General features: G+C 37.9%; 1 pseudogene; it reads left to right on the plus strand.

Annotated features, from left to right (window-relative positions):
- Positions 1-301: 301 nt before the first annotated feature.
- The window catches only part of LOC138164542 (poly(rC)-binding protein 2-like), a 30,033-nt pseudogene continuing 12,200 nt past the window's right edge, over positions 302-18,134 (plus strand).

The raw sequence follows: 18,134 nt of genomic DNA on the forward strand, positions 1-18,134 counted from the left end.
TAGGCAGTTAGGGCAGCTAGGTGGTATAGTGGATAGAGTGCCAGGCCTGAAGTCAGGAAGACTTGTCATTTAACCCTGTTTGCCTCAGTTCCTCATGTGTAAAATGTGTTGGAGAAGGAAATAACAAATCACTCCAGTAAAAATCACTCCAAGAAAACCCCCAATGAGGTCATGAGAAGTCAGACACAACAATGACAATAACCAAACAGGCATTGGTGATGTGAGACTGAAGGCAAGGAAAGAGGTTAGGGCTGGATATGCAGATCTGGCAATAATATGCATATAAATGATCAATGATCCCATGGGAACTGATGAGATTATCAAGTTGGATAGTATAGAAGAAGAAGAGAAGAGAGCACAGGGTAGAGCCTTAGAGGACACCAACGGTTAGTGGGCAAGACCTAGAGGAAGATCCAACAAAGTAGATTGACAAGAAGTGGTCTGATGGGTAGGAGGAGAACCAGGAGAGCAGGGTCAGAAAAAAACTAGAGAGAAGAGGTTGACTGACAGTGTCAAAGGCTGCAGAGGATTCAAGAAGGAGGGAGATTGAGAAAAATCCATTTAATCTGGCAACTGGGAGACAATTGATTAACTTTGGAGAAAGCAGTTTAGTTGAATAATTAGGTTGGAAGACAAACTCTAAAGGGTTTGGATGATAGTGAGAGGAACAGAAGTGGAGGCATTGAATGTAGATTGGTTCTTCAAGGAGTTAAGCCACAAAAGAGAAGAGAGATGTAGGATAACAAATAACCAGGATGGATGGATCAATGATTCCAGTCATCAGGGAGGCAGTTATGCAGCCTAAGTTAAGACCAACTCAAAGAAAAAAAGGGGAAATTGGGGGAAAGGTGAAACAACAAAAGTCAGGGAAAGAATATTAACATGGATTTCCACAGGAGATTATCACACAAGTCACATGTCCAATGATCTGATTTGGTGACATGTAGCCAGTGAGGTCAGTGTCTCCCAAGGGGCCATCAGCAAGTTCTCAAATACTGAATTGGATCCATGATGTATTCAGTGTGTATGTTCCTTCCAACACAACCCATCCATATTTGCCCATACTGTGGGATTTGTCTGTTTTCTCCTATATATTCTCCACAATGCTAGGGACCATCTTCACTTTGCCTTGACATCATAGAGATACCAGTAAAACATTCCAGTTGCCCACCTGTTATCTCTTGCCCTGTCTATGTAACTAAACTGTCTCCTCTTATTAGTGCATCTTTCCTCAACAATATCTTTTATTCCTGTTCTTTGAATTTCCTTATTGGTTTTAGGTTATCATCCACTTGTACCCACCAAGTACTCATACTCCATAGTCACTAAACTTGGAGTTATATCACATATCCTGAAACTTCTATATACTAAAGTTATGAAGGATAATATCGATGATAATAAATGGAATCAGAAGGTATGGGTCGGTGTAGTCTAAAACAAAAGGGAATTAGAAAATATGAATCTGTCAGTGTTTATCCACCACTACCCGGGGGAGAGGGTGTTTTTAATGAACTCATACAATCTACTTGGCAGATATAGTCCTATAACAAAGGAGGGTAATAGTAAGTGACATTTATATAGCACTTTAAAATTTGCAAGGGGATTTACAAACATTATCTCATTTGAGCATCCCAACATCCCCATTAGATAGGTACAACAGGCATTATTTTTTCCATTAAACAAATGAAGAAACTAGAATGCAAAGGCTCACCCATAGTCACACAGCTATTCAACATTAGAGGCAGGACATGAAGCCAGGTCTTCTGAATTCCAGTCTAGCAATCTTGCCACTATGCACAGCTTCTCCTCTATGCTTCACCAGGGCTATTACAATTTGATGAAAAAATCATAGACATCATAGGGTTGTTCCCTTGGTCCTCATAAGGTCAAGGTATAGTCTAAAGCAAAAGTAAATTAGAGGATAAGGATTTATATGTTAAAGAAATGACCACTTGGTTTCCAAAGTAACTTTCCTCCTGAGAAGAGAAAGAGCTGATGGGCCAACAAGATCTTTCCAGCTGGCTTAGCAGTCATATTTCTCCCTCTACATTAATAAATTGGCTTTTTGGTACAAATTAGCCTCATGTGAGTTTGGAGATTGTGAGCCAGTTTTCTGATCACCCTCGCATGAGTTAACTATCAAGCCTCCAAATATAGAAGGCTGAGAGATCAGACTCTTACCACCAAGCCATGATACCCAGTCCACATATCTATTGACCCTCCAATCAACAGTGCTGCAGTGATGATACTGGATTCTGCAAATCTTGGAAAGTCTTTTGAATCATTCCAGAAAGATTGAGTTGTATTAAGTAGAGCTTTTGTATTAAGTGCATTTTTATTATATTATAATTCCTTGAAAATTGGTGACCCATGTATGGTATATACTTTCAATTAAACAAACGTCATTTAGCAAAACACCCCATTCCTCCAACAATAACAGAGGACTTATTGTATCATCTGCACATTTCATTAAAATATCCCCCAAATGTTCTTTTTCCATTTTTGTTTTACTGTTCATGGATAAAGCTCCTTCCAGGACTCCCATGAGTTTATAATTAAGAGAGTGAGATCAGGATTTTCACACTTTCTGAAAACACTCTCACAGATTAACTCCTTGACTTCAAGCCTCAAGTTGGCTTTCCTAATGAAAGGTGCTGCTCTCCAAGGGTCAGATCTGATGCAAAGGAGACAGGAGAGGAAGGAATCAGGCTGCAGCTCTGGTGTGTTTTCCAGTGCAAGATACCAAGACCACATGGCCTGTACTTTCACCCCTTATATCATTTCTGTACCTTTGCTGATTGCTGACCCTGGGAGTGTTAAACAAGAACTTTTCTTTCATGTGGCTCCTGCAGCAAACACAAAATTAAAACACAGGTGTGTTTGTTTCATTGTAGTCCTTGCCATGAAAATAACCACGATGTGACCCACGCACAATAATGGAACCTCACTGTGTCATCGGGAAAGAGGCGGAAGGAACTCTGAAAGGAAACACAGAGCACAGAGTGTGCTGGGAAGCATTTCAAGAGCTAAAGGGGGGGATTAGGTAAGTCCAGCATGGGGAGAGAGCCATGTAAAATAGATGAGCTCACAAAGCAGCAACTGACAATATAATCACGTTTCATTGCTATCTGCCCAAGAGCATGGAAAGTAGGACCATGGTCAGTTAATCAAATATCAGTCCAGAAGCATGAATTAAGTACCTATGAGTTACTTACCAGGTACTGGAACTAACTTCTAAGCAGGAAGAATAAGGCAAAAGACAGCCCCCACTCTCAAGGAGCTCACAGTCTAATGTGGGAGAAAATATGCAAACAACTATGTAAATGCCTCTTTTTGCATCCCCAGCACTTAGCACAATGCCTGGCACAGAGTAGGGGATTAACAAATCTTTATTGAATGAATGAAACAAGATCTATCTATCTATATCTAAATGTATTGATACAGATATATGATAAATTGGAGATAATCTTAGATTATTAACATTAAGGAGGATTGAAAAAGGTTTCTTGTACAAAGAGAGGTTTTGGCTGGGACTTGAAGGAAGCTAGGAAAGTCAGGAAATAGAGATAAAAAGAGAGAGGACAAAGAGACAGAGACAGAGAGAGGACAGAGAGAAAAAGAGAGACAGAGAGAGAGAAGGAGAGAGAAAGAGAGACAGACAGAGAGAGAGAGGACAGAGAGACAGAGACAGAGAGAGAGAGAGAGAGAGAGAGAGAGAGAGAGAGAGAGAGAGAGAGAGAGAGAGAGAGAGGGAGAGGGAGAGAGAGAGAGAGAGAGAGAGAGAGAGAGAGAGAGAGAGAGAGAGAGAGAGAGAGAGAGATATTGAGAGACAGAGAGGACACAGAGAAAGAGAGAGAATTTCAGGCATGAGGATAACCTGGAACAATAGATCTCCCAAACAATTTTTATTTCATGTCACTTAGGAGCTTAGGTGGCATCAGTGAAGGGTCAGCTGGGGTTGGGGAGGAAGGGACAAGGAAGGGAAGGATCTAATAGCAAGGGCTGAATAGAGTGAGGGGTGGGGGTGGGTGGGTGGATTGAACACAGCTTTGCAAGATTTGGAGCATGAAGAGATCTTTGAAAACAATTAATCAACCTCCCAAAGAGCACATATTAAGCACCTAGTATGGATCAGGTACTGTGATAACTTCTGGGAATACAAAAACAAAAGGGAAATAGTCCCTGACTTCAAGGAATTTACATTCTATCAGGAATACAACATGTGCATATATGAAATATATATACATATATAAATGTATATGTAAAAATAATATATATATATAACATGTTTTATATATATATGAAATAAATACATGGAGATTTGGTAAGGGAAGGAATAAGCAGGTGAGGGGATTCAGAAAAAGTCTCATGAAGAAGGCAGTGGTAGGGCTGAGCTTTGAAGTAAATTAGAGATTCTCAGAGGCAAAGGTGATAAGGGATAACATTCTAGGCATGGGGAGGGGGAGAACCTGTGCAAAGGCCTAGAGATGGGAGATGAGTGGCCATTTCTGAGTCATGACAATTAGGCCAGTTTGTCCTATTAATCGTGTGAGGAAAAGTAACATCTCCAGTGACCATTTTACAGATGAGAAAAATGAGTCTTAAAGAGGTGAAATCGTTTACTTAAAGTCACATCTATAGTAAAGAACAGAGTTAAAATTTGAAATTGGGTGGGTCCTCTGAATCTAGCGTCCTTTTTGATACAACAAAGAGTTGGCAGAGTCAAGCAAGTTCTTGACATATGTAAGAGGTCTAATCCAGGGAAGTTAAAAAGAAAAAAGGGCAGAAAAGAGACATCATGTGCTCTGTGCTATGCCTAGCAGGCAATGTCTAGAGTCTTGTGTGGGCAAAGAGTCAAATTAAATCAACAAGCATTTATTAGGCACTTATTACTGCCAGACATTGTGTCAGTAGGAGCAGTACTAATGAGAAGGCAATGTTAGAGTTGAGCTCTCATCTTAAAAGACAGATTATTTGTTTCTCTCATGCTTTATACTTCTGGGCAGCTCTGGACCCGTAGGTTTTATCAGAACTAGAAGGCGACCTGCAAATGAATCTTCCCTCCCCCAGTGAATGCATGTAGAGGTGCCAGTATTACCAGAAGACCCATGCTAATGACTTTGGAGTATATTACATATTTCTCTTGGATTTCTTTTTTTTCTTAAGCTAATATTAGAGTTAGTTTGTATATCCTGTGTATATACCTACTTATGGTAGAGAAAGGCCAACCAGAAAGATAGTTAGGACAGAGCTTATGGAATTCAAAATTTTCTGCTTGTCCTCTATCACGTAGATAATTGATTTGTGGGTAATTGAGAGCTCACTTTAATAAATACTTACCTTGAATCATAAAATCATAGCTAGTTGAGCTGGGAGAGACCTCAACTTGGAGTATCCGATCTATTGAACAGAGGTCAGTATATAACCTTGGCTTTTGGATGAGGTGGTAACACCAGCCTCAGAAGGAAAGTAACCATGAAGAAACTCAGGATCCCTCCAGTCTTCCTTTTCTGGGGAAAGATAAATCCCTTTGCTAAGTAGCCAGTGGAATGTCCTCAGTACTGGACTGTTCTGTTTGTTTGGGTGGATCTCTAGAGTAGGGGCCAAATTCCAGCCTTGTCTGTGAGAAGATGAAAGACAAATTTGATCACTCTGGAAATCTGGATAGGATGAGACTTCTCTAGCCAACAAAGTACACATACATTCTGAAAGCATTTAACCCCTACTGGCAGTTGACTCAGGTTGGCAAAGTATGGCAAACAGGGTCAGGGTTTATAAGTATTCTGTAGTAGGACTAGAATGATTGTCACATTGGAAGTATTTTTTTTAGAAACATTAAGTAAAGTAAAAAAAAAAAAAAGCAATATCCTAGGACTTTATTGCTTCTTTGCCTTGCCTTGCCTTGCCTTGCCTTATCTTAATAAGGTCAAAGCCAAATCAGAAGCTCAAAAAAGTTAAATGAATTGCCTATAGTCATACCATTGGTAAATAAAAGAATTGGGAGGAATTCAGGAACTGAGATACCTATTCTGAGGTGACAGAAACCACACAGGAGAAAAATCCTAAAACCTGGGATTTGAAACTAAAAAGAACCTTAGAGATTGTCTAGTTCCACCTTCTTATTTTATAAAGGAGTAAACTGAGGCCCAGAAAGTCAAGTGACTGGCCCAAGATCACATAGGCAATGGGTATTATGGAAGGACCACTGGACTTGAGCTTTGGATTCCTGTCCCAGATCCATTTGTATGGCCATAGGCAAGTTACTTTATATCTCTGAGACTCAATCTCCTCTTCTATAAAATGGGAATTATGATCTTTGTGTGACCTACTTAACGGAATTAGGTTAGGACTTTGTCAGCCTTAAAGTACTAGAGAAACATGAGTTGTTCTTTTAAAGGAGAACACTTGGCATTCAAACCCAAGTCCTCCAACTCCAAATCTAGTGTTCTTTCTTTCTTCTTGTTGTTTAGTTATACCCGACTTCCTGATCCCATTTAGCGTTTTCTCAGCAAAGACGCTGGAGAGGTTTGTCATTTTCTTCTCCACCTCATTGTACAGATGAGGAAACTGAGGCAAACAAGGTTAAGTGACTTGCCTAGGATCACACAGCTAGTAAGTGTCTGAGGCTGGATTTGAACTCAGGTCTTCCTGGCTCCAGGCCTGGTACACTATCCACTGTGTCACCTAGCTGTTCAAGTGCCTTTTCTACCCCACCACCAACCAGCTTCAGATGCACCTCTCACATAGTCAATATACAAGTCTCTAAATCAGAATCATCATTGCCAGTGATTATCAGGAAGAGTAGTGAAAGTGTGCACGAAGATGCAATTGGGTTATTTGCTCTTGCTCCCCCAAGGGGTTGCTTTTTCCAAAGTTTGAGGCTATTTCCTACCCCTGATGCCTTCATTCCTTCATGTAGCAATGTTAAATTGTTTCCCTCACATTTGTTTGATAGGTTGCATATCAATCCCTTCAGACTTTGGGGTTGTATTCCTTGTTCTTTCCTTGTAAAGCATAACCCTGGCTACCCTAGATGGCATTCTCTTGCCTTCTGCAATTGTGCTAATAAGAGACACTTAGGCTCTGCTCCTTCCCCCAGATACAGAATTAATGAAGCACAAATGCCTGTTATCCAAGATTGGGTGGTTTTGACAAGTGATGGAGTTGATCACAAATGCAAGGTTGTGTTGGAGAGACCCTCTGCTTTGGGGATGTGGGAGGTGAATCAGCCCTGCATTTGAAAAATAAACAGACAAGTTTGATGAGCTCAAATTCATGGCAGAGCTTCTTAATATTTCCTGAGGTCCTAATCAAAGAAACATCTTAACTGGTCCCAGAGGGAAATGGAGGATGAAAGGAGCTGACGTTGATGCCCACTCTACCTTGCTTTCTTGCAACTTTTTTTTCTCTCTCTTTCCTTTTCATCTGTTACTAAAAATATCTTGGCAGGTAAGAATTAGCGTCAGGGTGTTCTTTAGTCATAAACAAAAACCCACTGCAAAATATATAAGTCCCTTTAAAATTTTTAACATCTATTAAATTAAAATCAAGGAAATTGACATCGATGGGATGAAAGAAGATACAGCACCTCTAGCTTATGCCAACTAAAAATAAGAATTATTAATGAAGCTCAGCTTTCTTCTGCTGTGCACATTAATTATTTATGATAATAATACTCCACACTGCCATATTAAAGAATTTTCTTCACCCAGCTTCCCAGAAAACTCACATCTTCTAAAAAAACCTCAACATGTTAAGCCTACAAAAGAATGCATTCCTCTTGGTATATTTATTATACTGGAAGATGAATATAGTCTTGGGTTATTAAACTGGAATGAAAAACACATCTTATTAGAACTTACATGGTGATTTTTATTCTCACTAGTTTCATATAAACTTAATGATGCAGACTGCATTTTTATGCTCATCTATTTTAAAATGGTGCCTGGAGCAAAAAAAAAAAAAGCTTCCATTAATGCCAGTTTGGTGTTTCAAATACAATTTGATGTAATTTACTTCAAATCTATGTGAACAGAGAAAGAGAGTGCTGAGTGCATTTTAAGCTTCAGATGTGGGTTAGCTCATGGCAGTAATTTGTTAAAACACAAGTTTTCTGCAAAAAGTCTAAATTGCTTTTGGTTGTGCAAGGAGAAAAAAGGAGACTGTCTCCTCACCAAGTTGGTTTTTAGGAGGTAGCATTAATGACAAAATATCAATTTCAGGTCTAATTCAGTTTTTAATATTTATAAACTGCATGTGGATCATGGCTAATTTCATATAGTTCCATTTGTGATTAAGTATACAAAAATATGTTCATGCATCCAGAGGTTGCATTACTAATAATATGCATGTGAAAACATGCAAATTTAGTGAAGCTGAGTCTTTGTGTGTTTTAGAGCTTGGGGAGAGAGTGTTCATAAGGAAAACACATTTTAAAACATACTCAAACATTTTTAAAGAAAAAAAAATTAGGTTTTCTTAACTAATCCTTGCCAACCTTGACTCTGAGAACTTGAAACACCTTCCCCTGAAGGCTGCTTCTAGAAATAAATTGAACCTGGTCTCAATATGGGAGGCTCAGAAGTGGGAGGAATTCACCCTGTGACAAGATCCATTTTTGTTTTTCTGTTGGATTTGCTTATTTGAAGGCTCTCCTCTGTTCTTTGTGCATTCCAGGTTCATCTTCATGTCGGGGGCTAAGACTTTACATGATGGAAATGTTCACAAAGGCACCTTGAAGCATCTACAATGGTCCAGAATTACTCTCCCAATGCAACTCTCTAATAGGATTACAAGGGCTACTAATTTAAAGGATCTAATCTCTCTGTTAGAGTATTCGAAAAACAAATAGCTAAACTGGTTTCTGGAATCTACTGTTGGAAATCAATAAAAACAAAAGTCAGTCATTTTCTTTGGGCAGTAAGATGCTCCTTCCACCACAAGGAAAGGTGATGTAGACATTTTAAGGCTTTCAATTCTGTTTTCTTGATGGGTTTGTACTCAGCAGTGGAATTCCCCCGATTCCAAATTATGGAGACTTCAAGAGTCTACAACTGCCCAGAATGTTCTAAGCACAAAGAGAAGGAAACATCAGCCAACTCTTGAATTCTTTACCACCCTGCAGCAACTGAAAGGATATGAAAATAAGGGAAAGGGCCAGGATTAGGAGAGCCTGGAAGTGCTGGCAGGAAGGGGTTCTGATTTTAGATGCACTGCTGTGTCTGAATTACAAGAAGATGGAAATGGCAGAGAGAAAAACCCAGAAAACATTATATAGGCATGCTCTCTGGCTTCTCCCCCAGAACATCTGAGGCCCAGCTCTGTTGGATTTTTCTCATACAAGTCAGTATAAGTGAAATTCAGGACTACACAGAGGATAGGAGAGCAAGTGTGAACTCTTTGACAAATGGGGCTGGAGTAGCTGCACCTCCAAGGCAGCAAGGTGGCCCGATGACTAGAGAGAACTGGCCTTGGAGTCAGGAAGACCTGAGTTCAAATTTAGCCTCACACACTTACTAGCTGTATGATCCTGGTCAAGTCACTTAAAAATCTGTTTCCCTCACTTTCCTCAACTATGAAATAGATAACAGCGCCTAACTTCCTAGGGTTATTGGTTAACATTAATAAAGTGCCAGGCACATAGTAGGCACTATATATGTGTTTATTATCCTCTCAGCTGTCACAGGTAAAGATATGGGGAGGAAACAGAGGTACATGATGAAGAAGAGAGAATTGGACTTCTTTCACAGGGAGAGCAATAACAAGTTGTTCTATTTTGCTACAGCTACCAAAGTCCACACACAAGTACTGCAAGGCAGGTGTAGGAGAAATAACTAGTGTCATATTTTCTAATACGAAAAGTAGAAATTATACCAAAAGCCAAAGAAAATTAAAGGGCTCACGAAAAAAATTGTCAACCATGTATTTTTTAAGTTTTCATGATGAAACATGTACCAAAGATCTTTTTTGAATATATGCATGAGATGTATACATATATGTGTATATATAGTTATAGTACACACATATATACACATATATGTGTGTATATGTATACACACTTCATTATAATGATGTAGGTACAAAGAGTGGAAGAATGGAAAAGTTGGGTTCAAGTATATACCAAGTTGGGTTCAAGTGCCACCTCTGCCATTTGGGTGACCTTGGATAAGTCACTTAACCTCTTAGTGATCTAGAAATTTGGGCTCTAAGTTACAGAGAAGATGCTCGCCCACCCTGGTAAAGTGAGTTTCCTTATTTATACCAATAAAGTCACAGGTCAACTCCCTATTCCGTGTGTGTGTGTGTGTGTGTGTGTGTGTGTGTGTGTGTGTGTGTGTGATATCTAAAGGAATTAGTCATACAGATGTGAATCTTTTCTTCCCCATAAGGTAAAATTAACACAAAATGAATTTTTCAAGATTTTTTCATTGTGAAACGAAGTCCATATGTAAAACCACATACAACAAATGAACTATAAAACAGAAGGAGGCCTTGGGACCTAAAAGAGCCTTATTCATCCAGCCCTGAGAAGAGCACAAGATTTGGGATCGAATGCAAACTTTGCAATGTACTATGAGGCAGCTAGGCAGTGCAGAGGATACAGCCAAATTGAAATATGGCCTCAGATATTTACTAGCTGTGTGATCCAAGCAAATAACTTAACCTTGTCTCAGTTTCCTTATCTGTAAAATGGGCATAATAATAGAACCTATTTCTCAAGGCTGTTGTGAGGATTAAATAGTAGACACTATATAAACATTAGCTCTTCTTATTACTATTTCTACAACCTTGGGGAAGTCATTTGACTTTTCTGTCCTTGACAAATAGAATCACAGATTATCAGAGCTGGGAGGGATCTAAGAAGCCATCTAGTTTGACCCTTACTTGAACATGAAATTTCTCTATGACATGCCCAGACTTTCCTTGAGGGACTCAAGTAAGAGTAAACCTAATTGTTGAAAAGATTTCCTTAACGTGGAGCCGAGATTTGCCCAACACTTCACATAGAACAAATATAATCTCTCTTCACTGTAACTGCCCTTTAAATGGCAGTTTTCTCATTTTACAAATGAGAAGTTTGTAATAGCTTATCTTTCCAACTTGAAAATTTTTTTCATTACTGACTACTAATGGTGGTTCCTGAGACGAAGTGTGGTGCAGTGGACAGAAATCTACCTGGGAATTAGAAGGATCTAGGTTTAAGTCCTTTCTCTGCTACATACTAGATGTATGACTCCAGGCAAGTAACTTGACCATCTTTAGGCCCCAAGCACTCTCTAGCTTTGTGACTGAGGACAAGTCATTTAATATCTTTGCCTCAATTTCCTTAACTCTAAGACTACACAGTTTCAGAGAATTTTGTGATTTACATTAGAAAAGAGAGTTTCCTCACTGGGATTTCCAAATACTAATGAAATTAAAGGTCTGGTCCCCAAAAACAAAGGAGAAAACTCATAAAACAGTTTTCTTGAATAGTGATTATGTATTTGATTCATAACTTTAGAAAGATTACAATTTTTTCTTGCATTCAAGGATTTGTGTGTCTGTGTTTCCACCAAATATATACTGTTCTATATTTTTTTACTTTCTGTTTTTCTTTTCTGTCTTGCACATTTTTTCCCCCTCTACTGATAGTTCACATATAAAGGTACTTTATCACTGGGAATTACCTTTAATTAATGAAATCACCAGTTCAGTCCCAACCAAACACACACAAACTTACAAGTCACTCACAAAACAGCACATTACCACAAATATAGAAATAGTCCCAAATTCCCTCATGCATTGGGTCATATGATTAGAGATAGAACTGTGGTGCAAAGCTGGGTTTTGGCCTGGCCCTTTGTTAGTGTACCTTGAACAGTATAATCTGTGTCAGTAAACATAAGACAAAGGCTTCTGGAAGAGACATCCAGAATATATTTTCCCTTGTTGCGACCCAAAGTCTGTATTACCTTGTTAATCTACTTCATGCTATGGCTACAGACACATTCTTGTCTTTGAGACTGTCCTGTGCCATAGGTCAGTGTTATCTTCCATTTATGCTACATATGATAATAGCAAGAGAATGTGAAAAAGTAACATCTCTGTGAAGTATTCCTGAGAAAAGAAAAATCCATTTAGATTCATCAAAACATCTACTATAAAAAGAAGGAAAGATTCATGAAAGCTATTCATATCATTTTCATTTTTCCCAAGTAAAGATGACTTTGAGGTTCTGGGGCTTATTTTCCATAGCTAGAGAGAGATGATCACCTATTCTATCCTTTCTTCAGGAAGTAGTGACAGATGTTTTGTAAATAGATCATTAAGTGGGAAGTCACTAATAGGCAAGATTCACAGATTTGAGAGTTGGAAGGGTATAGTAGCCATCTCATCCCACCTATACACAAGAGAATCCACCCTAAGAAAAGGGAGAAGAAAAGCTTCACACAAAACTAGATATCCTCACATACTCAAATGGATCCATGATCTTAATTAACAACTTCCTTCCAACAATACACATCACAACCCATGGATGCCTGCCTATTCTCTGTGATTCTCTTCCATATCTTCCCAAACGCTGACCATATGCTGGTAGCCTTCTCCTGACATTGAGACTATGACCCCTTTGGCTATCTACCTGCCATCCTTCATTCCCTCTCCATGGGTAGCTTGGCTTCTTTTTTAAAAAATTCTATTTATTTTATTTTTAATTTATTAAATTAAACAAGCATTTCTAGAATAGTAAAACAAAAAGGATGAGTGCACATAAAATCTATTATATACAACTTGCTATTCCTATATTATTATATAAATATATAATAATGTCATCAAGTAAATTTCTTTTTTTCCCTTTTTCTCTTCCCTCTCTCTCTTATGCTAGAGATAGCTACCATTAGACACAGCTATGTGTATGTATATCTATCAATATAGCTATGTGTGTATGTACATATATATATAATTCTATGTATATTTGTAAAATCATTTTATATATACTATTTATTAGGGAGTTTCAGATGAAGAAATCAAAACAATTCATAGTCACCTGAAAAAATGCTCTGTATCATTATTGATTAGAGAAAGGCAAATTAAAACAACCTAGAGATGTCATTTTACATCTATCAGATTGGCAGTTTGGCTTCCAGGCATCTAGGTAGCCCAGTGGCTAAAGTGCTGAACTTGAACAAAGAAGACTCGAGTTAGAACCCTACCTCAGACTCTTACTAACTGTATGACTCTGGAGAAGTCTTTTGACCTCTATCAACTTTTATTTCTTCATCGGTAATATAAGGGTAATAATAGCACCTACTCAACAGGGTTGTTTTGGGAATTGATTAAGCAAAAAATATGCAAAAAAAGCTCTTTAGAAACCTTAAAATTCTAAATAGATGCTAGCTATTATTATTATCTTCTCTTCCTGTCAAACAATTATTTGATAACATCCTTTCCTATTACTCTTCTTTGGAGTTCAGCAAAAGTATCCTAGACACAATCTAAATCACGTACTAGATGAATATTACAGCTAATGAAGAATTATCCATATCCCCACGTAGGACTGACAGATAGTACCTGTGTGACCAGGAATGAGTCATATTTGTTGAATTGAAATGTTTGTCATTGACCAGCCACAATTCCATTGAATGAAGATGAAACATTCTCTCTACCTCCATTCCTTATACAAAGATGATGCAGATTAAGGTGCAGATTGAGACATACTTTTTTGGGCATGGTCAATGCAGGAATGAATTTTACTTAACTATGAGTATTTTTTACAATGATTTTGTTTTTCTTTTATTTTTCTTCAAGTCAGGGAGTAAAGGGAAGCAAGGCAGAAAGAAAACTAGATTTTTGTTCATTAAAAATGATATTAAATTGAAAATATAATGCAAAAAATGTTCAAAAGAGAATTGAAATGATTGCTGAATCTTTCTGAGTCTCAGTTTCCTCTTCTCAAAAATGGGAGTATTTGCAGTACTTAAGTTAGAGGGATTGTTTGGATTGTAGAGTTGTAGAAACCTTAAACCTCTAGGTATCCAAACAAACAAACATGCAAATTCTCAAATTACTGCAGTATTTTTGTCACAGGAAATCTGCCAAATTCAATTGTACCCAGGGAATGTCCCTAAGCCTATGACTGAGCTGCATGACATCTCCCTCCTTTAGAAGATTGGAGTCAGGGAGTAAGAAGCTGCATTCAGAGTTGCAGAACTCTAAGGTGGGGAAAATTAGATTGAAAGCAAGATCAAGAAAATTCCTAAATATGAAGTCTATTACACTCCAGTTATGAATCCCCAAGAGAGAAGTGGGGATTTTTCTGGAGACATAGAAACCTATCTTTTCATCCCTAATTTTTTTGTGACTAAGTTAACAGTCAGTCTGGGAAACGAGAAGTACTCTGTAAATGCAGGGTATAAATTCAACAGGGAGATATTTGGAATATGTTGGTGGGAGAGTTAGGTTTGAGGAGAAAGGTCTAGGAAATAGATACTTACAATGTTGCCCAGAAGTGAAGCAATCTGCCCAATACTTTAAAACTGCTGAAGATGTATGGCCCTGCTTAGCGGACATGAGGCTGCCATGCTGTCTTTCTAGCAGTGCGGAAGAGCAGGTGGAACAGAAGGGGCAGTCTAACATTTGTAGATTTGCAAAACTTTTAAGGTTGATATATATTATGAATGTAATAGAATACTATAGTTCCATAAGAAATGATGAACAGGTGGGCCTCAGGAAAACCTGGAAAGACATCGTGAACTGAGACTAAATGAAGTGAACAGAACCAGGAGAACATTGTGCAGAGTAACTGCCACATTGTGCAATGATTAACTTTGATAGACTTAGCTCTTCTCAGCAATGCAAGGACCTAAAACAGCTCCAAAAGACTCATGATGGAAAATGCCATCCACATCCAGAAAAAAGAACTATGGAGTCTGAATGCAGATTGAAGCATACTATTTGCTCTCTCTCTTTTTTGCTGTTGTTTCTTCTTTCTTGCAGTTTCTCCCATTGTAGATAGATAGATAGATAGATAGATAGATGAATGATAGATAGATAGATAAAACATACATGAAACATAGACTATATATATACATATATATATATATATATAACATTATGTCAGATTGCATGCTGTCTTGGGGAAGGGGGAGGGGAGGGAGAGAAACTTAGAACTCAAAATCTTATAGAAGTAAAAACTAAAAATAAATAAATAAATTTTCAAAAATGATATTCTTTCATTTGATCACCCCTCACAGCAAATGACCCTGTGAGGTAGGTGCTCTTATTGTCTCCATTTTACAGGTAAGGAAACTGGGACCAAAAGAATTTAAGTGAATTGCTCTGGGTCACACAACCAGTAAATGTCTAAGGTAGAATTTGAACTCAGATCTTCCTAACTCCAAAGCCAGCAGCTATCCACTACACCAGAGGTGTCAAACAATTAGCTCACAGGTCACATTGCCCTGGCAACATTCCTAAGCCAGATTTAAATGTAATTGGGAAATATTGAACAAAATAAATAAAAATTTAATAGAATGTAGAAAATGTTAATTCAACCATACCTTCTTTTCTAGGTTCCATTTGTGAAGTAGTAGTCAGAAGATACATCACAATCCAGAGGCATAGAAGAGAAATTTTCCATTTGCGAAGTTGATTGATCTACCCAGACTTCAAATGCAGGATCTTGTTTTCTCTAGTACCAGGCCCTGACCATGTGATAGGCAAGTGAACTGAGTATGTATTTGTTTTCATGTTGTCTCTAGATTGTAAGCTCCTTGAGGGCAAGGATTGTCCTTTCCCTCCTTTTGTATCCTCAGCAATGATTAGCTCAGTGCCCGGCATATAATAGGTTCTTAATAAAGGTTTATTGATTGATCATTGTATGATCAAGCATATGAATTCTCTGTGTGCACATGCATACAATCCTAAATCTTATTTACCTGTCTTTTTCTCCAATTAAATAATTGGCAAGGTACTAAGAAAGTCATTCAGTTTTGTTCAATGTAACACCCTCACCACTGTGCATGCACATAAATAAATCATTAACCTTTCCTATTGATTGTTACTAAGAATTTCCATAGTACCTGTACACAACATTTGCAAAGGGCTTCATCAGTTTTCATTATTTATTCACAACAGCATACCACCCTTATATAAAGAACAGACTCAAAGACTTGAACTGATCAAATACTAAATACATTGCTGCATAGCTCCGCGGGAAGAAAGGGGATCCCTTTTTTTTTGTCTTGGGGATTGAAAAACAGATCTAGGAAAGGGAGAAGAAGTCAGAAGTGTCTGGGAGAATTTCAAATGGAGCCATTGGGAAGAGGCTGTCAGAATAATATGGATCCATCATGAAGCCAAGAAGTCCATTCTCTACTGCCATGTTGTTTTCACATATGATGCTTTTTATGATATGCTAAAGATATGCCTCTAAATGACCTTTCAAAATGCATCAACTGCATCTGTCTATGACAGAGGTTCCTGATCCTTTTGCTGTCTATTAAAATCAATGGACCCCTTCCCAGGATCATGTTTTTAAATAATTGAAGAAAATGATAAATTTCAGTTAATGGTTAATTCAAATGAAAAAGTAATTTTTTTCCTCACCCAAATTCATGGGACCCCTAAAATCTAATAACTCCCAGTCTATAATAATGGTTGTAGATATTAGGGTCTTCCAGAGATCATGTAATCCAGTCTTCAGATAGGCAGGTCTTATATTTACTGTTTTATAGAATTGGAATCCAGTCCTAAGGCAGACAAAAAACTAATATGATCTTGGGCTGCATTAATAGAGACACAGTGTCTAGAACATGAGAGGTGATAGTACCTTTGAACTGTGTCCTGATTAGGGCACATCTGGAGCATAGAATTCAATTCCCAGTATCACATTTTAGAAAGAACATTGGCAAAATTGGAAAGTAGCTGGAAAAAGGCAATCAGGAGAGTGAAAGGGCTAACAATAATGAAAAGATTCATTGACGGAATTAGAGGAGACTGAGGAGAGACATGATGGGTGTCATGTAGAAGAGGGATTAACTTTATTCTATTTAGACACAGATGGAAATAGGAAGAAGAACCACATTTGGGCTTTGTGTCAGAAAAAGCTTCCTAGCAATTAGAGCTTCAAAAAAATTAAATGAATCAGTGGATAAGACACCAGGCCTAGAGTCAGGAAGACTCACCATTGTGAGTTCAAAACTGACCTCAGATACTCAATAGCTGTGTGACCCTGAACCCTGTGTGACACTTAACCATGTAATGATTTGGAGAAGGAAATGACCAACTGCTCCAGGATCTTTGCCAAGAAAACCCCAAATAAGGTCACAAAGAGTCAGATATAATTGAAAACAACTCAACAACAGACAACAAATCATCATTAAAAGTACCAGTATCACAAAGATAAAAATAGAAACTAGAATTTACATACTGTTTTCAAGTTTGCAAAGTATTCTATATACATTATTTAATTTATTCTTCACAGTAATTCTAGTGATATAGGGAATACATGTATTGCTACCTCCATTTTGAACTGGAGAAACTGAGGCTCAGAGAAATTAGATAATTAACCCATGTTCACGTAAGTATTCAGTGGTAGAGGTCGGATATGAGTTCCTTTCCAACCCTGGCATTCTGTGATTCTGCAATTTGACCACAATCATTTGGTGTTGTCTTGCTAGAGTGGGGATTGCCAAACACAAAATCCTGAGATTATTATTGAGTACACTGAAGCTCACTCATTATTATTGAAAAGCAAAGGAATTTTAAAATTGCGTTTTTCTATTCCTCTAGCTACTGAATAAGATGGTAAAAAGGATGACATCATGTCTGACACTTCTTTAGAAGAGATAGATATAGTTGATTCCTTCAAGATTTCGAAGTTTCTTTTTTATAGCCTTGTTCCTAGTTCACCTTGGAGGATCATTTGGTATGAACTGATCATTTCTGCCAAGTCAGACAAGGTCAAGCTTTATGGAAGCCTAAGAGATCTCACCACTAAAAAATCCCCTGTATTTTTCTCCTTCTAACTAATTAACAGTCTGAGAAAGCCTTACTGGGGAAGATGCCATGTGAGTCTCTGGTTTTAATGAGGTAGATAGATAGATAGATAGATAGATAGATAGATAGATAGATAGATAGATAGATAGATAGAT

Source organism: Petaurus breviceps, unplaced genomic scaffold (genome assembly GCF_028583685.1).
Source record: "Petaurus breviceps papuanus isolate PSGF00001 unplaced genomic scaffold, PetGlider_PUasm1.0 190, whole genome shotgun sequence".
Lineage (NCBI taxonomy): Eukaryota > Metazoa > Chordata > Mammalia > Diprotodontia > Petauridae > Petaurus > Petaurus breviceps.